Source organism: Callorhinchus milii, unplaced genomic scaffold (assembly GCF_018977255.1).
Source record: "Callorhinchus milii isolate IMCB2004 unplaced genomic scaffold, IMCB_Cmil_1.0 Scaffold5, whole genome shotgun sequence".
Taxonomy (NCBI): Eukaryota; Metazoa; Chordata; class Chondrichthyes; order Chimaeriformes; family Callorhinchidae; genus Callorhinchus; species Callorhinchus milii.
This window is the reverse complement of record NW_024704746.1, coordinates 68,100,252-68,109,986: the sequence shown is the minus strand read 5'-3', so window position 1 is coordinate 68,109,986 and position 9,735 is coordinate 68,100,252. Positions and strand designations below refer to the sequence as shown.

Genomic DNA, 9,735 nt, shown 5'->3' with positions numbered 1-9,735 from the left:
AGATCATGCATTGCATTTCTCTGCTTAAAAATGCCCCTCAACGCCAACCTTGGGAAAATCCCTCTAAGATAGCTCCATCTCTTACCTGACAGCCATTGAGAAATATTCAAAATAGTCAACTAACCTTTGTTATCCTTTGGGAGCAAAAAACTATGGAGTTTCTCCTGGTGCCTGGCCAACAATATTCCTAATGAATTGATCATTCACCTCAGGGCTGTTTTGGGACCCTGCTTTCTGTAGTCATTAGTCGGTCATTTTGACACTTAGGTAACAGACATCTGCGTTCAGCGTGGTGGGAGGTCACCTTACCGAGGTGAGGGCTCAAACTTGCTTTTGCCATTGCCAAATGATAAATAAATAACTATCTTCCTGGGGAGTGGTTGGGGATGGGGGTTGGATGGGTGCAGATGGGTGGGGAAGGGGGGGGGGGGTGTTAAGCAGTATCTCCTTGGAGCTGATCTGGCTCCAACATGGTATGGTTGACAAGGGAATGTCAGAATCAAGACAATCCTCTGTGTGGTCTCAGTTGTCTGTTTCTGAGCCACTATTTAAGCCCTGCTGATGATAGACCAGCCAGTATCCTCATCAGTTTGACTTGGTAGGACTTAGGCCCTCCATGGCCTTGCCCCACCCTATCTCTGCGACCTCCTAACCCCCTACCAACCCGCCCGTTCGGTCCGCTCAGCCGGCTCTGGTCTGCTCCACGTCCCCCGCCCCACCATAGGTGGGAAAGCCTTCAGCCACTCTGCCCCCAACCTCTGGAATTCCATCCCCCAGTCACTCCACCTCATCCCCTCCTTATCCTCTTTCAAGTCCGACCTCAAGACCCTCCTCTTCGACCATGGCATCGGCCACTTCCCCACCCCTCCATTCGCCTCCCCTGACCCCAGCTCAGGTCTGAAATGCTGTTCACTGTCCAGCGCCTTGGGACGATCTCCCAACGTGAAAGGCGCTATACACATGTAATCTTGTTGTTGTTGGTGGTAGTAGGGACAGGGAGTTTTCCCTCTCCTCCTGTTGACCCTGCAAGCCAAAGCCGGGCAAGCAATGGGAAAGTTGTCAAACAGTGCTTTCAATGACAATCTGGTTAGTCTCCAGCAGCACAGTGGCTAATACACTCTGGAATTCTATAAGTGGGGTCCACCCTTCCGGAGAGAGATTCCATTCCGAGATGGGAGTTTCCTTGTGCCGGGACACATTGGTTTGGAGACTCTGCTGTGATGGTTTCTGCATGTGTCGGACACCTGGCTGATCCATTAGCAAATCAAAATATATATATGTTTTCTTTTTTTTCTACCTGAAACAGTAGTTGAGACAGGATACTGAATACTTTTAAGGAATAGCTCAATTATGTAATGGAAGACAGTAAGATAGGGATTGTGAAAGGATGGGAAAGAGTTTCTGGAGCTGAACCTCTGTTTGACCTTCTCTATGTTGTCTTTCAAACAGTTGACTGAAAAGGATTTCATGGATGCAATAAAAAAAATGGCAGAAAGGAAACAGTTCGGCAAAGTAAGAAACCTCCGCTGACAGATTCTGATTCTGTATTTGTTAGAATATGTTTCTACGATTGTATACTTTTGTTCCTTTTACTCTTTAGCAATTTAAGGCCATTTAAATAAAATAATAAAAATATTTTCAGATGGTGATATACCTTAGTGCATGTCATTCCGGATCAATGTTCCAGAGCCTCCCAAACAATATCAAAGGTCAGTTGTGCATTTTGTGTTCTCACTGTTTGCCACAAGGAAATAGAAACGGGATTTGATAATAATAATAGTCCTGGCATTTGGTACAGCGCCTTATCATGTCTTTGAGATGTCTCAAAGTGCTTCACAGGACACATTGTAAGGTGATTTGGCTGTATTTTGTGAGCGACATCATGAAGTGAATGACCATCTTTATCTGAGGGATTGTTGGCCAGGACACCAGGAGAAACTTGTTTCCCTTCTTCAATCCAACAACAATAACTTACACTTATATAGCGGCCTCCGCCCAGGGCAGCATCTCCGAGCACTTAACACTGGCAGAGCCTGACTCCCCTGTAGTCCTTTGGGATCCTTAAGGTCCACCTGAACAGGTAGACAGGACCAATTTTAACGACTTATCCAAGAGACACTATCTCTAACAATACAGGGCTCCCCCCAGCACTGCAATGGGGTGTTGGCGTAGACTATTATTTCAAAGTCCCCAATAGGTTCCCTTAATTCACAATATTCTGACTCAGAAGGTGAGAATGTTATCAACTGAGCCAGGAGGACACCCAAGGTATTTAAATTGACCTTTTAAAAAAGTATACGGAATATTTGTTTAGTTTAACTTTGTGTTAAATATTCTGTTTTACAGTTTATGCAGTTACTTCAGCGGCTCCCGATGCAGTGTCCTGTAAATCCAACGAGGACAAAAAAAGAAACGTGTACCTTTCAGACGAATTCAGTGAACGTTGGATGAATCACTGTAACTCGGTAAATGGCACATTTTATTACCACTTCTTATTCCGAATTCCGTAGCTCTTGTCCTCTCCTGCACTAACCCCCATCCTCGCCCGACTTCACTGACTCCCCATCCCCCAGAAACCACCAACAACAACAATTACATTTGTATAAGATTGAGTTTAAGATCCTCGTCCTCACTTTTAAAGCCCTCCACGGTTTTGCTCATCCCTGACCTCTGCCACCTACTAAAATGTTACCAACCTGCCAGTTGGTAACTCGGAAAGCATTGGCCTGCTCCATGTCCACTGTCCTGCCCACGCCACCATCAGAGGTCAGACCTTCAGCCTCACTGCCCCCACCCTCTGGAACTCTATCCCGGAGTCCCTTCACCTCGTACCCCCACTTGCCTCCTTCAAGGCCCGTCTCAAGACCTTCCTCTTTAACCATGCCTTTGCCCATCCTCCCACTGTCACCCTCCTTGCTTTCCACCCCTCTTGACTCCAATGCCCAGCTCGGGTGCAAACCCTTGACTGTCCAGCACCTTGGGCAGTCCTCCTGACGTGGGAGGTGCTGTGTAAATGCAATTTGTTGGGTTATTGTTGAGTAAATGCAATTTTATGTGTATCTCACGCTGTGAGTGACCTGGGAATGCTGGAGAGGGCAGCGTAGTGGGATCTTTACTCTTTATCTAAACCAGACTGTGGTTGACACAGGCATGAGAAGCTCGAAAGGGAACAGTTTTCTGTTCCCTGGTACATAGAAGCATTACTTTTCATTCCGATGCTATGGTATTCGACTACCAGACCACAACAGTATTTTCCTGTCCTGTATGTTATAAGTGCTCTGGGACTATACCCACATGAGGAGCACTATATAAATGCAAGTTGTCATTACTGTTTTTCGTAGGTCAATCTTTCTGAGACAACACTTGAAGCACAGTTCAGACACATGAAGGAACACACAAAGAGCTCGAAGATTCAGCAATACGGAGATTTGGTAATGTATAGAATTGGGTGATTGAGAAACCTTTGGGTTTGTGTGATGGTCAAGTTCAACCTCTCTTAACCTGAGGAAATAGGCCCTGGAAGTCGTGCAGAGATTGGCAACAAATATGATCCCGTCTGTTAGAGGAATGGGCTCTGAAGAATGACTAACAATTTTGTTTTTATGAGAGCTGTTGAAAAGAAGTGTCTCAGAGGGGACCACAGAGAGCAGTGATTGACAACTTTTATGGTCGACCAACAAAATACATTTTCTTGATTGAATATTTCTTGATTGCTTGATATAGAGGTATGCAATAATAATACTTGCATTTGATATAGCATCTTCATCACATCTTCAAGATGTCTCCAATAAATAAGAGACTATTTTAAAAGAGATTGTAAGCCCAAAACAATATTTTCAGATACACTGAGGCAGCAGGACCAGAGGACAAAGGCTTAGGGGGGTAAAGGGCAATTTTAGTGTCATCACCAGGTATTTCTTTACCCTGAATGGAGTTAATGTCTGGGGTGGATTATCATGAAAGGTGGTTGAGGTCAAGACTCTGGGACACATTTAAGAAACAGCTCTGGGGCTGGCTCCAGTCGGCTCCTGAGCCAGGAGTGTCCGCAGTACTCTGGCACTGGTGACAGCACAGCCCAGTCTGGCTCATCAGTAGGACTTGGAGGGGCAGACCCGTCACTGGGGGCAGAGGTTCCTTCCCCTCAGCTCCTGTTAATAATAAAATAATAATAATCCTCGCATTTGTTATAGCGCTTTTCACGTCGGGAGGACGTCCCAAAGTGCTTCACAGAATATACTGTAAAGTGAATTGACTGTATATTTGTGGGAAAATGCGGCAGCCAATTGCGCACAGCAATGTCCCACAGACAGTCATGGATTGAAAATGACCAATTTATTATTGTTTTTGGTTTTGGAGGATTATTATTAGTAAGGAAACTTGCCCGAGGTTTCGCCCTCAGCCTGGAATTGAACTCAGGTCTCTCGCTTGCAAAGCGAGTGCTCTAACCACTGAGCTACAGGACTCCAACCTTACAAAGCCCTAATGGATAGGGTGGTCCGAGCTGGACAAGACAATGCTTTCAATGGCAAGCTACGTAGCTTTAGCTGGTGAGACACCAACCGTTACCACAACTCTGGGTCCCCAAACTTTGTTCTTGCCAACGTGCACCGAATACTCTCCAGAGTTGGGTAAGCAAGATGCTTCCCTCCAGAGAAAGAGAGATAGAGAGATAGATAGAGAGAGTGCATTCTATTCCAAAAAGCATCTCTGGGATTTCCATGTGTAGATGGGCTGCATGGAATTCTCAGTTTGCTTTGGAGACTCTTAAACATGGTGATGGGTTTCTGCATGCGTCAGATACCCGGATAACACCCAAAAAATTAAGCTGTAGACATATGATTGACTTTCCTTTACAGACTCTTTTACAAGAGAAGCTGATCTGCTTCCAAGGAACCTCTTCTCTTCCACCAGCGGCTCGTCCACCAGCGGCTCGTCCACCAGCGGCTCGTCCACCAGATTCTAATTGGTGCAGCATCTGTTGACCGAAGGCCTGTGAAGCGTGAACTATATGCAACGAGTTCTAGAAATAAACAGCTTCTAAACTGAACTCCCAAATGAAGATGACCAACCTTAGAAAGGAACTTTGGGTTAAAGGCACTTTAGTAATATAAATTTCGCCCACAAATATACGGTCAATTTACTTTACAGTCTATTCTATGAAGCGCTTTGAGACGTCGAGAAAACGTGAATAGTGCTATATCAAATGCAAGGATTATTATTATTAAATTGCATTGTATAAATTGTATTGTAATATTTCTTTATTAACTTCAGATAATAATAATACTAATAATCCTTGTATTTGATTCTAGACGTCTCAAAGCCCTTCACAGAATATACTGTAAAGTGAATTAATTCCAGGCTCACTGTTGTGAGTCTCCTTTTGATTCTCCTAAGGTGCGGAATTTGTGCACAGACTATTTCTCTCTGTAATTTTTTAATTGTTGTGACCTACAAATAAACATGTTTAGGTTTAGTTGGCAAAAGCCTCAGAATGTATTACTTCTGTCTTTTCTGCTGTTCAGCCGGGTATCTGACACGATTTAGATCACCATTTAAGTACTGAATATGATTGAATGAAATCTCCCTCTGCATCACATCAGGCTTCTGAAACACTGCAAATCAGATAAAAAGCCAATGTCCGAGTGTCTGCAATATTCTCTGTGACCATCGGGGAGGGGGGGGTAAAGAGTCAATAATAAAAATAATAAATAATAATCCTTGCATTTGATATAGTGTTTTGATAGTCAATTAACTGTATGTTTGTGGGCGAAACGCGGCAGTCAATTGTGTACAGCAGAGTCTCACAAACAGTCGTGGATTGAAGTGACCAATTTTATGATTGTTTTTTTCTTGAGGGATTATTATCAGGAGTGAGGAAACTTGCCCAAGGTTTTGACCTGCCCAGAATCGAACCCGGGTCGCTCGCTCGCTTGCGAGGCGAGTCCCGAACTGGGGTTTGGGATCGAGGAGGGTAGAGGGCGTGGGGTGGCGTGAGGGGAAGGAGGGTGACTGAAGGCACAGTCGAAGAGGAGGGTCTTGAGATGGGTCTTGAATTGTTATAATAACAATGAGTTTGATTTTTAGCAATGACCAAAAGGATTCAGGAGCTGAGAGAGAAGTGAGTCAATGGCTGGAAGGAAAGCCAGGAAGCCTAATGCAGTAGAATGATGTGGGGCAAAGCTGAGAATATTTAATAGTATAATAATAATCTTTGCATTTGATATTGCGCCTCATCACATCTTCGCGACGTCTCAAAGCGCTTCACAGAATATACAGTAAAGTGAGCTGGCTATACTTTGTGAAACGCGGCAGCCAATTGCGCACAGCAGTGACCCACAAACAGTCGTGGATTGAGTGATATACGGTCAAATTATTATTACTGTTTTTGAAGGGGTTATTACCCCCGGAAAAGCAATCCACCAATCGACTAACAACCGGGTTCCTACCTACTGCTGGTAAACAGAGTAAGGAAACTTGCCCAATGTTTCGCCCTGCCCAGGAATCGAACTCCGGTCCTCTCATTTAATTTGAGTTCTCTACCCACTGAGCTCCAGGACTCCACTAATAATACTTCCAGCTGTGTAACACTAAAAGAATATAAGGGATGGGGTTGGGGAGGGATGGAGGGAGCGATGAAGTGTTTGGCAAAGTACTTCATTTTCGTCGGACTTACCAGACATAAAAAAATTTCCCTGATGATGTTTACTTCTAAATGTGAAACTAAAACCTTCAAAGTCAATGCCACATTCACAACCAAATACAGGTCACACCGGTGAACCTTGTCCACATCACCAGTGAGGTTGATAGATTGTTGGTAGGTCGGGGTATTAAGGGATAGGGGGGGAAAGCAGGAAATTGGAATTGAAAGGATGAGTTGAGGTATAGATCAGCCATGATCTAATTAAATGGTCAAACAGGCTCGAACGGCTGAATGGCCTCCTCCTCTTCCTATGTTCCTTTGGCTGCTGTATTTTGCCCACAAAATATAGTCAGTCGACTTACAACCAACTCTTCATCTTGTGCACATGCGATTTCTTGGGATTCCTAATGTGATGCCACAAAGAACACAGTATACAGTCATAGTATAAAGTCGGGGAATCCCAGACAGAACACGCCCACATAGTACTCTATGCTCAATCTTGGCGTTATTTCCTTTAGAGCTTCTGGGTGTTGAGCAGCAGACGTGAGCTGATGGGTAAGGCACACTCGTTTTAGCATTTTGTCGCTTCAAGTGCAGTTTGAATTTAAAAAAATGTTTTGCTGATCAATAAGTGATTAATAATTTGGGGTAATTTGAGATCATTGTCAGAAGACACGGTCTGAGGTAAAACTGAGTGATTGCGGGTCAACTCAAGATGTTTTGGGTTCGATTTCTGATTGTGTGTCAGTCTGGTGCCGTGGTAGCTCTCTCTCTCGCTCTCTCTCTCGCGTTCTCTCTCTCGCTCTCTTTCTCTCTCGCCTCTTGAATCAGAAGGTTGTGGGTTCAAGCCCCCACATCAGGACTTGGAATCACACAGTCGAAGCCAATGGGTCAGAAGGATGTGGGTTCAAACCCCACAGTGTTTTAAGCTCACGGTCCAGACGAATGCAAACAACAAATTACATTTGTATAGCGCCTTTCACGTCAGGAAAGTACTACACTCTGGTGAGTGATGAGTGGGAGGAGTGTTTCATATTCACAGGTGTCGTCCTTAATAATAATAATCCTTGCATTTGATATAGCGCCTCATCACATCTTCGAGACGTCTCAAAGCGCTTCACAGGATACATTGTAAAGCGAATTCACTGTATATTTTATGGGCGAAACTCAGAAGCCAATTGCACAGCAGCGTCCCCACAGACAGCCGCGGACTGAGTGACCAAATTATTATTATTTTTAATTATTTATGCCACAGTGTGAAGGGCAATTTTAGTGTCATCACCAGGTATTTCCTTACCTTCACCAGCTGCAGATCATCCGAAACTCTGCAGCTCATCTACTCTCGCGCACCAGGCTCCGTGACCCCATCACTCCCACCCTCGCCTGACTCCCGTGGCTCTCCATCGAGTTTAAGATCCTCGTCCTCACTTTAAAGGCCATCCATGGCCTTGCCCCCTCCTACCTCTCTAACCTGCTGATTCCCTACCAAACAGCCCAATCCCTCCGTTCTTCGGGCTCCCGTCTGCTCCATGTCTCTCGCCTGACCCGCCCTACCATCAGTGGCTGAGCGTTCAGCCTCTCTGTCCCCACACTCTCGAACTCCATCCCACAGTCCCTTTGCCTCGCTTCCTCCTTTGCCTCCTTCAACGCCGGTCTCAAGACTCTCCTCTTCCATCATGCCTTCGGTCGCCCTCCCACCTCTCTGCCTTCCCTCACCCCTACCCCAGACCTCCCCCATGCTGAGTCCCTGACACCTGACTGTTCAGCACTTTGGGACATTCTCCCAAAGTGAAAGGCGCTCTATAAATGTAATTTTGTTGTTATGTTGTTAATGAACGGAATTAATGTCTGGGGCGGATTGAGGTCAAGACTCTGGGACACATTTAAGAAACAGCTCTGGTGCTGGCTCCAGTCGGCTCCTGAGCCAGGAGTGTCCGCAGTACTCTGGCACTGCTGATGACAGCACAGCCCAGTTTGGCTCATTGGCAGGTCTTGGAAGGGCAGACCCGTCACTGGGGACAGGGAATCCTCCCCCTCAGCTCCCATTAACCCTGCAGACAAAGCCCTAAAAGCTAGTGTGGTCTTAGCTGGACAAGACAATGCTTTCAATGGCAAGCTCCGTAGCTTCAGCTGGTTAGACACCAACCATTACCCCAACAGTCTGGGTCCCCAAAGTTTGCTCTTGCCACCCTGCACCGAATACTCTCCAGAGTTGGGTAAGCAAGATGCTTCCCTTTCGGGAAAGAGAGATAGATAGAGTGCATTCCATTCCAGTAAACATCTCTGGGATTTCCATGTGTAGATGGGCTGCATGGAATTCTCAGTTTGGTTTGGAGACTCTTAAACATGGTGATGGGTTTCTGCATGCATCAGATACCCGGATGACTCCCCAAAAATTAAGCTGTAGACATATGATTGACTTTCCTTTTCAGACTCTTTTACAAGAGAAGCTGATCTGCTTCCAAGGAAACTCTTCTCTTCCACCAGTGGCTCGTCCATGTCCGGCCCACACAAGAAAGGAACAGAATGATTCTAATTCTTGCAGCATCTGTTGAAGCGAAGGCCTGTGAGGCTGTGAGGCTTGAACTTTTATATGCAATGAGTTCTAGAAATAAGCAGCTTCTAAACTGAACCCCCAAACAAAGATGGCCAACCACCTTCCTGCACCTTGGGTTAAAAGCACTTTATTTATGTAAATTGCATTATATAAATTGTATTGTAATTTTTGTTTATTACTTCAGATAATAATAATACTAATAATCCTTGTTTTCGATAGAGTGTCTTATCATGTCTTCTAGAATAGACTGTGAAGTGAATTAATTCAGGGCTCACTGTCGTAAGTCTCCTTTTGATTCTCCTAAGGTGCGGAATTTGCGCACAGACTTTATTTCTGTCTGTAATTTTTGAATTGTTGTGAACTACAAATAAACATGTTTAGGTTTAGTTGGCAAAAGTCTCGGAGTGTATTACTTCTGTCCTTTCTGCTGTTCAGCCGGGTATCTGACACGATTTAGATCACGATTTAAGTACTGAATATGATTGAATGAAATCTCCCTCTGCATAATATCAGTGAAGCTGACAGCTTCTGAAACACT

At 44.9% G+C, this 9,735-nt stretch overlaps 2 long non-coding RNA genes across 2 annotated transcripts; both read left to right on the top strand.

Moving 5' to 3' along the window:
- Nucleotides 1-1,455: 1,455 nt before the first annotated feature.
- LOC121849194 lies at nucleotides 1,456-2,407 on the top strand. Its single transcript, XR_006085142.1, has 3 exons — nucleotides 1,456-1,512; nucleotides 1,643-1,709; nucleotides 2,347-2,407. It is a non-coding gene; the product is annotated as an uncharacterized LOC121849194 (long non-coding RNA).
- A 6-nt stretch (nucleotides 2,408-2,413) lies between these two features.
- On the top strand, nucleotides 2,414-4,939 carry LOC121849195. Its single transcript, XR_006085143.1, has 3 exons — nucleotides 2,414-2,465; nucleotides 3,342-3,431; nucleotides 4,857-4,939. It is a non-coding gene; the product is annotated as an uncharacterized LOC121849195 (long non-coding RNA).
- Nucleotides 4,940-9,735: the final 4,796 nt, after the last annotated feature.